Source organism: Echinops telfairi, unplaced genomic scaffold (assembly GCF_000313985.2).
Source record: "Echinops telfairi isolate 266 unplaced genomic scaffold, ASM31398v2 ScPeMD7_7467;HRSCAF=8505_0, whole genome shotgun sequence".
Classification (NCBI taxonomy): Eukaryota; Metazoa; Chordata; class Mammalia; order Afrosoricida; family Tenrecidae; genus Echinops; species Echinops telfairi.
The window spans coordinates 1,038,499-1,056,148 of NW_022111367.1; the positions used below are offsets into that span (position 1 = coordinate 1,038,499).

The following is a 17,650-nucleotide window of genomic DNA, read 5'->3' on the forward strand; positions in this document are numbered from 1 at the left end:
TTAGAAGGCCTTTTTATACCAATTAAAATAAGTACTTCTCTCTTTAGAAGGACTGTCCTATTAAAAACACAAGGAGCTGTTTGTTAACAGAGGAAAGAAGAACCCAGGAAATGGTTCCAAAATAAGAAGAGATTTCCAAAATTAAGGCTTATTTTCCCTATAGAGGAAACACAGGGGGCCTCCAGATGGTTGCCATCTTATAATGGTGGATCCACATGCTATATATTGGTGGTCACTATCTTGTAATGGCAGATCCACATCTTGGGGAAAGGGGCAAACCCACAGCTTTTTCAGAAATTAAAGAGACAACACCCATCACCTGTCTTATCCTGTTCCTAAGTCAGTCAACTGTAGTATAATACCCTGTACTAGCGGCAACTAAGTCCATTTTAGTGTGGCATAGAACTAGGCAGTGTTTTGTTCTGTTGTGCATAGGATCACTATAGGTCAGACCTGACTCAATGGTATCTAATAACAACAGGAGAAAGAAAATTTTACTGATCAGCACATCAGGTATTTCTTACCCTGCTGAATGCATACTAAGCATTTAAAAATATATGAATCATTTTATTGGGGACTTTTACAGCTCTTATAACAATCCACACATCAATTGTATCAAGCAGATTTGTACATATGTTGCCATCATCATTTTCAAAACATTTTCTTTCTACTTGAGCCCTTGGTATCAGCTCTTCTTTTTTCCCTCAGGCATACTAAGCACTTTTAAGGGTTCCACATGTACACATGATTCTCGGGAACTTCCATCAGGTTGGCAAGGGGTTCTGGGAAATGTATTCCCAAGCTATTATCAAGCACTTCAAGCATGCTATGTCCAAATATATACTTTGATCCTTTTCCCTGTCTCAGCAGGGTTACATATGGGACTATTATAAATAAGCAATGACCGAAATAAAAGGAATATGGAGGCATTTCCTTTAAAGGTGTGGAAAGCACATGATATATAGATCTGTTTTAAGATATATAAGATCTCTGTTATAATTTGAAGAATTTATTTCCCTCAAAATTAGAATAAGATGACCCAATGTGTTTCTTGTGTTGATTCCTATGTATTTTAATCTCTGGCCCATATGCATACACTCAGATCAGTATTATCTGTTTTAAACTATAAAATCTTACAAGGCAGACTATTGAATTGTATACATTGGAGTTTCTTTATGCCTGGAGAGGGAAGACAGGGCATCTTTATTTGTTTGTTTTTCATCTCTCTCGCTCTTCTTTTTTTTTGCCCCTCAGACTGCGTTCTCTCCCTCTCACTGTGCACAAAGGCAGAGGAGAAGAAGAAGGATCATCAATGGCAAGTGACAGCTGCAGCAAAGCAGCACCATGGGCTGGCTTCACGCTCAGGAGAGAATGCTGCACCTCTTCCTCGGGGTTTTCGGTGCTCCACACGATCAGAGAAACTTCTCTAGTAACAAACTTGAGAACTGATCCCTGAAAGTATCATTTTTGGATATCTTGAAATGCTATGCCATCCTTGAAGTTTGGCCTGAGGACATGGAAAGTTTTAAAGCATTTTACTTAGAATCAGAAAACAACAACAAAACCTCAAATGCACTGCCGTTGAATCGAAGCTGACTAATAGTGGCCCTGTAGCCCAAGTTAGAAGTGCTCTGTGAGTTTCTGAGACTCTCTCTACCAGAGTAGAAAGCTTCATCTTCCTCTAGCAGAGCAGCGGGTGGAGCTGCCCATGCATAACTACCACACCCCCAGAGCTCCCTGCATAGAACACACTCAAATAGTTTGTCTACAAATTATAGTGTATTGAATTGTGCCTCCCCCCCCCACCATACCTATTGGATTCCTATCCTCTATACCTTTGAATGTGATCCTGTTTGGAAATGGGGTTTTCTTTGCAATGTTAATTAAGTCATAATACAGTTGGGGTGTGGGTTATAAACCTAGCAACTTCTGAGTTATAAAAATATGTCAGATTAAGTGCAGATGGGAAAGACAGGCACTCTGTGTAGATTGCCAAAGAACCAGAAATGCCTGGGGCTGGCTTCAAGGAAGAAAACAGCAGTACTGACTTTTAGGTAAACATTTCATTTCTAGAACTGTGAAAACATAAATGTCTGTTTTTAAAAGCCATGCACTTATCGTATTTATTTACAGAAGCACTTAGAAAACTTAGATACTACCCCATAGGTTGTCAGCTTAAGATCTGTTAAGTCTAAGTCATGCGTAGACACAAACTGATTTCATTGGCTTCCACATTCCTATTGATTACAACATGTCCACTAAGGCTTATTGCTTCCCCTTCCCCTCAGAAACAATGTTACCTTCCCTCTGATGTGCTCCACTGATAGTAATATTCCAACCATATAGGAAGCAATCATTAGTAGTAGGTCTTTGTAGTAAAGGCAAGAGTGCCCACATAACAAATGCCAACTTAGATGAAGAAATAGGAAATGCCGATGCTAAGCTCCAGAGCCAATGAGCAGTAGAAATCAAATTCCAGTTTAGTTAGAAAGTGGGCATGTTCTTTTCACATGATCAAAGTTAATGGTGAGATTTAAAAATAAGAGCAACAGAAATTTTCAAATCATTTTAGATGAGATCCCAAAGGGAATTTCAATCCCAAATGAATCAGGTTAATGAACAGCATCTTGGAAGAAACAGAGGTTTCCAATCTACTTGTATACATTTTTCCTTGAAGAGGAGAGGGGCTCAGATAAGGAATAGTAAAGTGAGGTTCCCAGAAATGATTTTGAGAAAGACAGGAGAGGATGCCCTGAATGGATCAAAGGTTGGGAGCCATTTTAAGCACCTGTGGCCTGGAAGGTATTATGATGGAATTCCCTGTAACACAGACACAGTGGCTCCATCAATGGGCTCAAACATAAGAACAATTGTGAGCATTGCACAAGACTGGGGAGTGTTTCATTCTGTAGTACAAGGGGTCACTATGAGTCAGACCAATTCAACGACATCTAACGTGTGTGTACCTGTGTTATGTCTCCGTGGCCATATCAAGCTTTGTCACCTACAGATGAGCTTTTGCTTTATGGGCCATCTAAGATATTTAACGAAAACTTTTCTGGAAAATGGACTTATGAAAAAGACTGATATCTTGAACTTAGAGCCCATCAGACTAAATCAAGATTTCTATAATTCTGAAAGGTAGCGGGGTTCGTGAATTACAACTGATCCAAAATAAAAACTGGCTGCTAAATGTAGCATTCCAGCCAGCTGGGAGCTACCTGAGACACATGGAATAACTATTCAACATTGAGTCATGAGGGACAGAGAGAGACACTTAAAGAAAAGAAGTCCTCCCAATCTTCTCTGCTTGCCCATGTTATTAACTTGAGAGGGTGTACTGGGGGGGAGGGGCATTTTCAGCACCTGTGGTTTGGAGAGTATTATGGCGGCAACCCCCTGTCTCACTGGCATACTCCAACTGCAACGGGGCTGACAGTCTGTAGCCATATTTTATAGTCTATTTAATGATCAATGAAGGAACAGTTAACTTAATTTCTTGTTTAACAGTTTAGACAGTATTATCTAGAAAAGAGCTGGTTCACAATTCATATACAATATTGATGATTTTAAACAAAAGTATGCCTTCTGGTAACAATCTATATTTCCTCCTTTCTTTGTGATCACTTAGAACATTGTCTAGGCTTTCTAAAATTACTAAGCTGTTTCTGTGAAATGACTTTTGCACTTCATTTAGGGGGGTTAGAGTTTTGATACAGCAAAATTATATGTATTTATAATACTGTCTTCCCCTCCTCTCTTTCAGTTCCTTAATGAAGCTAAACAATGTGCTAAATAATGCAACAATGAACTAATAAAATATCTAGGAGTTAAAAAATGTGATCACCTGGACACATACTTTATTTTCTTTCCTGTGCATAAATATCTCCCTCACCTTTTTCCACATAGGCTCCCAAAAAGAAGATTCCAAAATGAAGTAATGTTATTTAGTTTATCCCTTGACTATCAGGAGTTAGGGCGATCTCTCCTTCATAGACATCTTTAGTTTGAGCCCTTGCCTTGTTTGAAATATGTTTGGTCCATGATTACATACTTGGGTGTTGTAAACAGTTAAGTGCTTTCTGTTGCTAGCTAAGAGATCAGAGATCTCAGCCTACCCAGTAGCCCCTGGGAAGAAAGGTCTGTAGATCTTCTTCTAAAATATCAATCATGGAAAACTCCTTTGGAAAACAGTTCTACTGTGATACATGTATTCCTTGTGAAATGGACTTAAGAACAACTCTCTTTCTATCTTCTCCTGTTTAGCATTCGAGATCTGTAAGAGCATAGTCATTGCTGTTTAGAAATGCCACCGTCTTACCTGTTTTCTGGATGGTTAAATTTGAAAAAAAAAAAAAAGTTCCAGGTAAGGAAAGAGGTAATCAAATACTTAATTAACACAAAGAATTTTCTGAGTTCATTAATAGGCATACTTTAAAAAAAAATCAATTTATTGGGGCTCATACAATTCATCACAATACATAGATCAATTGTGTAAAGCACATCTATACATTTTTTGTCCTCATCATTCCCAAAATTCGCTTGCCTCTTGGGTTCCCGGAACCCGCTAATTTTCCTTTTTTCCCCCCTCCCCTTCCCTTCCTCCTCCCCTCTCCCCCATGCACCCTTAATAATTTATGAATTATTATTGTATCTTATATTACACTGTCCGGCGTCTCCCTTCACCCATCCCTCCGCTGCCCATCCCCCAGAGAGGAGGCCACACGTAGCTCCCTGTGATCCATTCCCCCCTACTACATCCCCTTTCCCTCCTGGTATCGCCACTGTCACCCCTGGTCCTGAGAGGTTCCTCTGTCCTAGATTCCCTGTGTTTCCAATTCCTGTCTGTACCGCTGTGCATCATCTGGTCCAACCAGGTCTGCAATGCAAAATTGGGGTCCTGGTAGTTGGGGGGAGGAAGCGTTCAAGAACCAGAGGAAGGTTGTGGGCTTCATTATTGCTATACTGAACCCTAAGTGACTCAGATAGGCATACTTTTTCATCATTAGACTTGTTGTGATTCTTGCAGTAAGTTTTTAACCTCTTTACACATGTCCTATGGCCTTCTTATGTAAAGCAGTGTGTTGTTTCTCCTTTTCTTTTACTGATATTTATTCTATGTTACACACAAACAAAGCACGGCTTATAAATGACCAATCAAATAAACACTGCTCCCTTTAGAGTACTTTAATACTTTGGGTCCCTATATAACTCAACATCACTATATGTATATATTTAAAAGACAACAGTTTTGCTGACATATAATTCAAATATCATGGAATTCAATGGTTTAATCATATTACAAAGAGTTATGCAATCATCATCACAATCAATTTGAGAACATTTTCTTCTTTCTTTTACTCATTTTTGCTCCCCATTAATCCCCCAACCTCCTCTGCTATATCCCTAAAAAACTATTTGTGTTTTTCTGGGTAGACTAGAAAAACAAATTCATAGACAACTCATATATCTGTGAGAGAACTTTACATCAAAGAACAATTTTGCATTGATAAAAAATTCCAGCCCAGTTCAGATCAAGTCCATAAGTCCGATATTAGCCCATATGTCCTTTACCAGTCTATAAATATTTCTCCAGACTCACACAGCACATGCAATGATGCTGAATGTAAGAAGGAAGACCACAGATAGTCTCATGGGTCCAGTGGCTGTGGAAGCATCTCAGCATTGGTGTGGGTTTCCAAGTGACTCCTCTAGCTTCAGTGCCCTGGCTGCCATCTATGTGTCTTGTCAACAGGAATGTCTCACACAGAGTGAGTTATCTGGCTTCCAGTGAGCTATTTATCTCTGTGTTGCCTCTAAACGAGGTCATCAAGCTTTGACTTATTTGACAGGCTAGATTCCACCCCTTTGCACATTGACACCAGATTATGTAACCACCACACTATTCATCTAGTTATTGCCTCCATAGATTTACCTATCTTGGCTTCATATACAGAATAACATACAAAACAAAAACACTAACAATAACAAAATAAAACAAATACCTCATTCAAAAAAGAAAGCCGAAAACATTAAAATCTAGAACAATTTTAAAAAGGGCCAAAAGGGAGAACAAATGATAAGATGTTACATTTTAAAACTAACTACATCTGCTTTAGTCTGTTTTTCAATGCACCTTGCATGGTTATTCATATCCCTGGTCAGAGGGATTCACCAAGGCTTAATCTATGTGGGGACCTTGCAATGAGTTTTTGGTTTTCACTGCAATACATAGCTTTCTGCAAACTGGGTGCTCAGAATTTGAGCTCTTATACTTTTCCTACTTTTGGTTTTGGACTCTATTATTTACAATCCTTGGGTCACATAGCCTAGCATGCTTATTCCATGTGGACTTAGCTGACACATCACTTCAATGCCCATTTTGTTTGCTTGTTTGTTTTTAAATACAAGCCTTTAAGCCCCCAAATCACTTTTATGTCTTATAGCTGGGCATCATCTAATTTCTTCACCACACTTTCTATAGCACCCATGTCTTCATGATCTTTTCATGAAAGCAGGTAACAAGTAGGGCTATGTCATTAAGAACTAATTATTTTTAGATTAGGGCTCTGACTAAGTCATATGTCTATGAATTTATATGTCCCTGGTTCACTTTAGAGATATCATTATAATTTTATTAGAGAACATTATAAATCATCTCTAAGTTGCATATGGTAATTCTATAGATAAAAAACAAACTCACTGCCATCAAGTAAATTCAATGGTGACCCTATGGGCCAGTGTAGAACTGCCCCTGTGGGTTTCTGAGAAGGTAACTTTGAGGGGAGGAGAAAACTACATCTTCCTCTGCTGAGGGGCTGGTGATTTAAAATTTCTCAGCATCTACTTAGCAGCCCAGCACAAAACCACTACACTACCAGGGCTTCAATGCTTTTGATATTATCATTAACTTAACCAATGTAATAGAATTTAAAATACTATCTGCTTTAGTCTGCTTTTCAATGCAGGCGATATATAGAACAAATTTTTAGACTAAAAAATTCATGGTTTGCTGACTTGAATATATTGCAAACTTAAGTGATCATTATAAGTATATTGTAATACTGCCAACTTTTTGGAATTTCTCTGTTAGAAATCTCTTTTCAGAAACTTTGGTATTTCATGGAAAACTTGAGTTTAGAAAAGAAAATTAATCAATTTGGTAAATGAGCTTTTAGTAAACTTAAAAATTCATCATGGATATATATGCATATGTATGCATATATATGATGAAATATGTCATTTAAAGTATTTTTACATTTTAAATTCAGTGATATTAATTATATTTACCATGTGTTGGATCACAACCACCATTTGTTTCAAAATTTTTTCACCCACCTTAACAGAAATTTCTTTTCCCATCCACCATTGTTAATTTAGGCCTCTCTGCTTTTGCTTATTCTAGATATTTTTTATAAGTGAAATTAGACATTTGTCCTTTGTTTGTTTGTTTCACTCAGCTGAAGGGTTTCAAGATTCATTCAGTTCATAATATGTATTAGAATTCGTTTCTATATGGCTCAATAACACCAGTGTATGTTTATGTCACATTTTGTTTATCCATTCATCTGCTTCTCCATACTTGGGTTAATCTGTCTTTTGATGGTTATGAAAAGTGCTGCAGGGAACATTGATTCTCTATTCCTGCTTCTGAATTGACTCATTTTATACACTTTGGAATGGCAAATCTACCCAATCCCCACATTCAAGTCCTCTGCACCTTATTTTCATACTCCCACCAAATACATCTTGAAACTAGTACAGCCATAATGCTCCTTTCAACAAGGATAGCAAGGTTTCATCCTGTCACATACGTTGGACATGTTATAAGGAAACATGTAAAAAGACATCATGCTTGAGAAAGTAGAAGGTCGGAAAAAAAATAAGAGGACCCACATGAGATGGACTGACAGAGTGGCTGCAAGAATGGTCTCAAAGATAACACTTGTTGGGCTGATGGTGCAGGACCAAGCAGTGTTTTGTTCAGGTGCTAGGAATTGGGCCTGATTCTGTGGCACCTAAAACAACAACACTCAATCATTAGGTGTGAGTTACAAAGAGAATACTCAGAAGTTCCGTACGAGGTTATTTCACGGCACCCCAATTTGTACACCTAGGAGTAGAATTTCTGGATAAGATGACTATTCTATACCAAATGGTATCTCTCTGTGGTTTTTATTTACATTTATCTAATGACTAATATAGACTAATAAACAATACCCTCCCCTTGGGTGGATTAGCACGCTGGTCCACCATTGCCATCTTGTTTCCCCCCCCACCCTTCTCTGGGCCATAAAGACATAGGAGAGGCAGAAGAAGACTTTCAGCACAGGTGCTATACGCACCTTTTTTCTTTCTTTCATTTTTTGATAATATATTCATCATTGGGTTTGGTCTGGCTCTTGCCAGAGTATCTGGTCCTCAGCCTGGAAAGTGAGTAATTTGTGCATTTCCCCCTATGCCTGTTCTGTTGTTTGAACTGACCTCAGTGGACTCATGTTGTACTTGTCCTTTTGTGCTTGGCTAACTTCACTCAGCATATGATCCTCCAACTCCTTCCACGAGAAGAGGTGCTTCAGCTTTTCATCACTGTTTGTTTTTAGGGATGCATAGTACTCAATTGTGTGTGTACACCAGCGTTTTAAAAATTCATTCATCTATTAATGGAAATTTAGGCTGTTTCCAATTATTTGTGATTGTGAACTGCACAACAGTGAACATTGGAGCACAGATGTCTGGTCATGGTCTGTTTCTTTATTTTTTCTGGGTATATGCCCAGTAGTGGAATTTCTGGGTCATATGTTAACTCGATATACATCTGACTTAGGTATTGCCAAATCGCTTTCCACAGTGGCTTTTTGTATCTACAAGACCACCAGCAGTGAATGAGAGCTCCTATCTTACCACACCCTGTCCAACATTTGTTGCTTTCTGATTTTTTGAATTGATCTATCTCTGTAGGTGTTAGGTGGTATCACATAGTTGTTTTGATTTGCATTTCTTAGAAGGCTAATGATCGGGAACATTTTCTCATATGCTTGTTGGCCATTTGGTTTCTTCCCTTGTGAATCTTCAGTTCAAGTCCTTTGCTCACCTCTTTATGGGCAATTTGTTTTTGTAAGCTTGTAGGATTTGTAGATTTTAGTAACTTTAGTTCTTGTGTATGGAGTGAGGTAGGGTCTTTTTGCAGATGCATGTTTACATTTAGCTAATAAATAAAAAAGCTCTTTTATATTTATATCCTCTTTCTTATAATTGATGGTAAATACACTTGAAGCTTAAAGTATTGAACTAATTGTTGAACAACTTTCAGAGGATATTTTCATTGTGAATCAATGAGTTAGTTCAGGTCTTTTTGTTGTTTTGTTTTATAAATTCAAACTCTATGCCAGAACATAAGGCATACATTTTATTAAGGGTTCAGTAGATATTCTATAATAGTTGCAAATACTCAGCTCATCAATATACCTAATGCATGAGGAACCAGCTCATTCTATAAATATGAATTTTCTCAAGAACTGAAATTTGAAGTTTCACCTAGAAGATTTGTTTGGAAGACAAGATGTAATTTATTTTTATAATTATGAAATAAAATATATTAATTATACTTTCATAAAAGGTTTGATTTTTGTAAAATCTCCTATATTTATACAATTAAAATAGATATCTATACAAAAAGTATTTTTTTAAATTGCATTCTACTCTATTAGCCTAATAGTGAAAGCAAACTCTAGGCAGGAGGTCAGAGAAAAAGTGGAACACTCATTACTATATATTAGCAAGATGATTCCTCCGTTAGAAAGCGAAGAACCTGATTTCATTGCGGTGGTCCCCGACAGAAGAAACCACCAAATCAGCTTTTCAATTAGTTGATTCTTTTATCTTTTCATCACCCATGGATTTCAGTATTATGAATCATTAATTTTATAAGGTAATTATACATAGATTTGAACTATGTGAGGTGCACTTAAATGCTGAATGCTATGCGGCATTTTTTTTATTACTGGGGACAAATGGTGTCATACTTCATAAATAATCAGAATGTTGAAATAGGCAAGTCATCCTATTGATGAAAGGAATAAGTCTTATGATTGAATTAGATAAAAACAAGCAGACTGATGTAACGTTTCTCATCCAGAAGAGCAATTTAGAAGTTTGTACAGATCATCTAGCTTAGAACCAGATGCCAGAGACTAAAGGAAAACTGCAGCTGCTTACAACTGATCTTTATGTATTGGAAAGATGGGTTACATGGTGAAATGTTACCATCATTCAGGTGGATTTGTTTCTAGAGTGAGGAACCCTGTATGCTTGTATTTCACATATGTGGAATGAATTTGCATCTAAGAATAAATTTGAATTAATGGAGGCAAGAGTAAGTAGACATCAGAATAGCATATTAGATACAAATTAGAAAGCTTGTCTTACTCATGTCCCCATCAAAGAAGTATGTCCTCACTTACAATCTCTGCTCAGCCAAATCCTAATATACAGAAACATGTGACCTCATTCTGTATCCACTTCTGGCTAAGGTCAGTCCAGATCTAAGAATAACCTGAATGAAAACATATGTCTTAACGGTAAAGGCAGGATATACACTTGAAGCTTATATCCCAATGTAAATTGAAATTGTACAGAAACAGAAACAAACATTAACAAATGACGCTAGTCAATGTACAGAAGGGATGCAATTAATATATAGACAGAAGAAAGACAACATGAAAGAGAGCCACGGAAGAGAGCCACATCAAACGGTCTGATGGCAATTCATTTGTGTGCTTGTTAAACTTTCCATACATTCTAAGCTCGTATGTTTTCTCAATAAACTTTCCTTTTCTCAATAAAACTCATTTAAAATCCACATGACAGCCTTAAAATTAGATGAGGCAGGGAGAAGTGGAAGACTGATGTGGTTTTAGATAAAATTAAACACAAGCTTGGTGAAATGACTTGCATGCAATATGATGTGGAATATCCTAAACCTGGGAAGAAACCATTAAAATAAAATCAAGTTTCTTCCTACCTTTAGCACTTTCAAGGTTAACTAGACTGCTCTAAAGACAAATGAAGATATTCAAAGTATGATTGTAATTGAGCTTGAACCAGTGGTGTTATTCAGCCAGTTCGCGCCAGTTTGTTAGAACCAATACCAAATTTTTGTTGAGTTGTTCAGATTGCACTTGCAATTAAGGTTCTTTCTAAGGCGGGTGCCTGGGCAGTTGCCTAACATGGACAGCACACGTTTACATTCCTTACTCCTTTTTCACATTCATCTGTGGAACAGCATATTGTAAACACCCATAGTAATGTTCATTCTGGCCATAGATATAAAAAATTAGATGGAACTATGCTTGTAATACTTATTTATTCATTTCATAAAACTCATTATACTTTTGCAGAAACACCACATTTTTATACATTTGCATTTGTTACTTCACTGAACAAACATAACTTAAAGAGGAGAAAATGACAAACACCCAGGGGGTGACATGCTGTCATTTATTTCCGTTTTGTGTTATGTCCACAATTTCCCCAAGGTATTATGACTGAATTATGCAATTCTGGAAAATGTTCAAAGAGCTAAAAATACTGTCAGAACAATTGCTGTAAATTCAGCAGAAGTGGAAAGAGATTTTTCAAAGATGACCATAGTATGTTCGGAGAAGAGAAGTCACTTAACTGTTTCTAATGTATCAAACACAATGACTATTGTCTAATTGGCCTACCTCTAAAGGAATGGAATCTTACTCACACAGTGAAAAACTGGTTAAGGTAAAACCACCCAGCCAATGGTGCTCGGATAAAAGTGAAGAATATTGTAAGTAAGGATGCCTATCCAGAAGCAATATCTTAAATAACAATTTTATTGTTTTTTTCAGGTCTTATTTAATATTTTTCATGAAATAAGAAACTAGGTTCTCAAACCTAGGTTTGTGGACCTTTTTACTGTTTTTAAAGAGTAACTGTATGAAATAGTAAACTACCTTTCAGTAGATCTCTCTTTTTTTTAAATACTTAAAGGGGTCATTATGACAGTGAACCTATTGTTAAATGACTTGAATCCCATTGAGGGATTCAATAATTGGATTGAACTGTAGTGAGCTTTTACCATCAAGAGGGCTAAAAGGGTGGAGGAGGGACAAGAAGAGGCTGAAGTTTAAAAATAAACCAGTTTATATTTGAACACGATGATCCTCATGTATATTGCTATAGAAAAATAAAATGAAATATCTGCTATTGAAAACACTTTGGCTTTTTCTTAAGAGGTTAATCACAGAATTCCATTGCTAGGTATATATCTATATCTATATAGATAGATATAGATATATATACCAAAGAATTGAAAATAAGACAAAAATATGTACACAAATGGTTATAGCAGCTTTATTCACAATAACCAAAGATAGAAACAATTCAAATGCTTATCAATGGATTAATAGATAAACTAAATGTGATATAATCATATAATTGATTATTATTCAATGAAGTACTGACATATGTTACTACATGAATGAACCTTGAAATATTAAGCTAAGTGAAAGAAGCCAGTCACAAAAGACCACATAATTCATAATTTCTTTTATGAAATATCCACTATAGGGAAATCTATATATAGAGAAAATTAGTGGCTATTTGTTTAGGGCTAAGGAGGGAGTAAGGTGTGAGGGAAGGTGAATGCAATCACTAAAGGTTACAGAGTTTCCTTTGTGGTAAAGGGAGTGTCCTAAAATGGATTGCAGTGATGATTGTATATGTGAATATTTCTGAAACCATTGAAATGTATATTTTAAATAGGTAAAATTATCGTATGTGAATTCTGTCATCATAGAGCTATTTTATATAGAATCAATGCATTCTATATCATTGAAGTGCTGGAGAGGAATATTAAAAGCACCATGGACTCCTGAAAGGACAAACCGATCTATCTTGAAATAGGACCAGCGTGTCCCTTAGAAGCAAGGATGGAAAGACTTTGTCTTACATACTTGGGACATGGTGTCGGGAGAGACCAGTACTTGCAAAAGTGCACCATGTATGGCAAAGTAGAGGGGCAGCACAAAAGAGAAAGACCCTCAAGAAGATGGATTGACACGATGGCTGCAACAATGGGCTCAGGTATAGGAACAACTGGGAGGATGACACAGGACCTGGGAATATTCCATTCTGTCGTGCATGGCACCTGACAAATCATACCGTAGCTATTTTTTAAAATGCATGCACAAGATTTTGTGATAATGGAACTGTTGTTTATGTTGATGGTGGTGATGATGCAACAATTATTTGTCAAAGCTCATCTATTCATTTGCTTAAAATTATTTTTACTGTGTATACAATGTGTATCTCAATAAAATGGATTTTTTAACAATTAAAAAAATGAACCAAAGACTACCATAAAAAGGAACCTAGCAAAATATCTGGCTACTATAATCTTGATTTTCAAATTAACTATAAGTAATATTAGTATATGTAAACAGTAACTAGCAAAAACAACCACATTTCTCTACAAATATAGTCTAGGGTTAGGTAAAACTATACACTAGAGTCAGCAAATTGGCTATTTGTATGACAGATACAATTAGTAGACATAAACTGGGAGCCTGAAACATATTTTTAAAAATCTAAAAAGGTTTCTAATATTTTAATAATCCAGGTATTTCATGTAAATGTTAAAATCTGGCTACTCTTTTAAATCACCACATCTAGCATTTCCATGTGGCTACCATGAACTGGAAAGAGCACTGGCATCATAGTGGTTACATGCTGGGCTACTAACTGCAAATTAGCAGTTGGAAACCACCAGCAGATCTGTGGGAGAAAGAAGCTTTCTACTCCAGTAAAGAGTTACAATCTTATCAGATTAAAAACTGTCTTCTTAATCCAGCGGGAGAATGGAGGTACTAAATATATGGTGGTTCTAGAGCCCCTTTCATTGGACAGGGGTCCCACCCAAGGTCCAGTGAACACCATTGTCACAGTCTTTGGTGGCCATCCTTTGGCAAGCCCACCCCCCCACCCCCCCATCAGCACATTTTAGTTTTAAGTCCAAGGGAATAGGTAGTTTTGAGATAGGCTCCAGTTCATTCAGTAAGGCTTCCATGTTGAGTCCTTCTGGTGTGGTCTTTGAGGGGTGCTAAATTGCTAGTAAGGTCAGTGTCTAAGGTCCTAATAGTGCTTAGTCCATGGTGTGGTGCACTGAGGGTTGGGTAAAACATCTTTGTAGCGTCAACCCAGGAACATAAATTAGGGTTTATTCTTCCCTTAGGCTCCCTACAATTATTATTTAGCATCCCTTCCTGATGTGCAGTTGTTCCTCCCCACTTACCCATCAACAGGAATGTAGATGCTCCCCTGGTCTTAACTTGATTTTTCCAGTGAGGTTCTCTCATTCTTATGGAGGGTCTGTTGATTTGTTGCAGGCTTGTCTCAATGATGTACAGCATCAAGTGGATGGTCTTCTTCCTTTACTCCATTCTTGAAGAAGTGACCCAAGCCAAGGGTCTGCACTTGTAAAAAAATGATATAGGAAAATTTTCCCCTAGCGCCAACCCACATGCTCAGTGTAAAAAGAGTTCAACCAATCAATCTGTACAAAGCAACAATTCAGGGATTGAAGGTCAGAGTTGAACTCTACTTGAATATATTCCTCATTAAAAAAGTATCTTAAATTCTATGTCACTGGATAGAATATTGGTGGTATCAATGAAATAACCTTATACCCCAGGGCATTGACAATGTTTGTCTCTCTTTTTTTCTCTTTTTCTGCAGCAACAGGAGCAAAGCAATGAAGTCCTCAAGAAAAGGAGACTGAAAAACTGTAAAACACTCATAAAGGTCAACAAACAGACCTGGAACTATTTATAGGCTTTTCTCTTTTTGTTTTTGTTTTTCTTTTCTTTATCTTTGTCTTGTTTTTGAGCTTATTATTATCTCTGTATATCTATCTAAAAAGGTAGGAGGAATAAACAATCCTGAGGAGAAAACAGGATGCTTGGGGGGCTTGATCAAGGACAATGTAGCTAAAAGGAATTACTGAAACCCAAATGAAGGCTGAACATGATATTGGGACAAGAGGAAACTAAAAGGAAATAGAGGAAAGAACTAAGAGGCAAAGGACATTTATAGAGGTCTAAATACAGGCATTTCCATATGTAAATATATTTCTATATAAAGATAGGGAAATAGATCTATGTACATTTATTTATTTGTTAAGTATTAAGACAGCAAATGGTTATTGAGCCTCCACTCAAGTACTCCCTCAACCACAGAATACTTTGTTCTAATAACCTGGCATTCTTTGATGCTCACCTTCCCTGACATAATCACTGAAGACAAAATGGGTGCATAAGCAAATGTGGTAAATAAAGCCGATGGTGCCCGGCTATCAAAAGATATTGCATCTGTGATCTTGAAGATAAACAAGTGGCCATCAGACTGAGAAGCAACAAAGCCCACACGGAAGAAGCACACCAGCCTGTGTGAACATGAGGTGTTGATGGGATCAGGTATCAGGCATCAAATACCACACCCCCCAAAAAAAATCATAATGATGTGAATGAAGGAGGGGGTGGAGTGGAGACCCAAAGGTCATCAATAGACAATTGGACATCCCCTTATAGAATGGTCACAAGGAAGACACAGCCAGTCAGAGTGCAGTATATCACTGATCAAACATACAACTTTTCTCTAGTTCTTTAATGCTTCCTCCCCACTACTATCATGAGTCTAATTCTATCTTACAAACCAGGCTTGATCAGAGCATGTACACTGGCACAGATAAGAGCTTGCAACACAGGGAATCCAGGACAGATAACCCCCTCAGGACCTATACTGAGAGTAGTGATACCAGGAGGGTAAGGTAAAGGTTGGGGGAGAAAAGGGAACCGATCAAAATGATGGGTATATAACCCCCTCCCAGGGGGAAGGACAACAGAAAAGTGGGTGAAGGGAGTCAGCAGTTGGTGTAAGACATGAAAAAAAATTATAAATTATCAAGGGTTCATAAAGGAGGGAGTGTAGGCGAGGGGGAAATGAGCTGATACCAAGGGCTCAAAGAGAAAGAAAATGTTTTGAAAATGATGATGGCAACATATGTACAATTGTGGTTGACACAATGTATGTATGTATGTATGTATTGTGATAAGAGCTATAAGAACCCCCCCAAAATTGACTTTTAAACTAAATAAATATAATTAAATCCATCTGCAGAGAATCTAGTCAGATTAAGCTCTGGTAGATCCCCTCTAGCCACAGGCAAGGGACCTAAAAATCTTTATTATGAGACAGAGATTATTATAAACATGATTATGGTGGATCGAAACATGTTATATAATATGATACATGGTCAGTTGACCTCCCACTTGACTCAACCTGAATTTGTACTATGCTCAAATATTTCTTGCTGGCTCCACAACAGAAATTTCTTCTCTTGCTTTTTAAATAATGCTGGTGGTCTTTTCTTTCCTACTCTATTTTACTTTTTATATTATTATTATTTTCTTCTTGCTGTTTTGTTTTTTATTGTTTTATTAGGTTTTCATTTTGTGAAGCACAGAAAGAGTGGATGCACAGAGATAATAACTGATGCAATGGTTTATTGAGGATGTGGGGGTAGGTAGGGAAGGGGAGGGGATTAGGGGAACAAATAGTGAATTTGGGAAGAGGGAGAGAGCATAAGAACTGATTGTGAGGCATATATATATATGCATATATATAACTCTGTTAAAAAGCAATTTAACTATGGAAAGGTGTGATATGAAACCAAACTTGACCACTGGTTACTGTGGGTGAAGGAGGAAGAGTTTTTGCTTAGAGTGCAGTGGGTTTATGTTAGTGGTGGCAAAATAATTTGGAAAACGCTATCAATAATGGCTGTACAATGCCAAAAGTATAATCAATGTCACTGAATTATATATTTAGACATTTTTGAATTGTAGAGTGTCTTATTACATATATTTTTACAACTATTAAAATAATTACATGAATAAAAATGAGTATAAGGAAGAAGAAAAGGTTCTAGAATTGATAGTGGTAATGATTGTACATCTCTTCTTGATATGACTGAATTATTGAATTCCGTGTCATGTGGATGAAGTTGCAATAAAACATTTTTTTTCTTAAGTTACAGTCTTGGAAATTCATGGGGGCAGTTCTATCTTGTCACTATGAGTCAGCACTGACTCAATGGCAGTGAGACCAGGAACTGGAAGCAGTCCTAATGGCACACTAGTTAAGTACTTACCTGAAAGATCAGCAATTGAAATCCCCAGAAACACACGAGGCAATTAGTTTCCCTAGAGGTTACAGTCTAAGAGGTTGTTCTATAATGTTGTTATTAGTTGGGCCCAGAACTGAGTAGCCCTCCTTTGGAAGGGCTTACTATGACCAGACTTGCCTGACCTCTAGAAAGCTGTTTGCTATACTTGTTACTGGGGAGTAGGCCTGCTTTAGACCAGAATGAGAAACATAGAAATAGTGACCTAAATTGTACAGACAAATAATATTACTCACAACTATTACTAGGCAACTGCTCTATGCCTGGTGGAAAATAAGAGTGATTCAAAAGGAGAATTCTCTCCTATGTTGGAGACCAGGTTCAGTTCCTTGCCAATATATCTCATACGTATGTACTGCATTTCTGTCAGAGGAGGCT

General features: G+C 37.1%; 1 non-coding gene across 1 annotated transcript; it reads right to left on the reverse strand.

The window, feature by feature from the left end:
• Positions 1-1,245: 1,245 nt before the first annotated feature.
• Positions 1,246-1,468, reverse strand: LOC115873206. Its single transcript, XR_004048279.1, has one exon. It is a non-coding gene; the product is annotated as a small nucleolar RNA U3 (small nucleolar RNA).
• Positions 1,469-17,650: the final 16,182 nt, after the last annotated feature.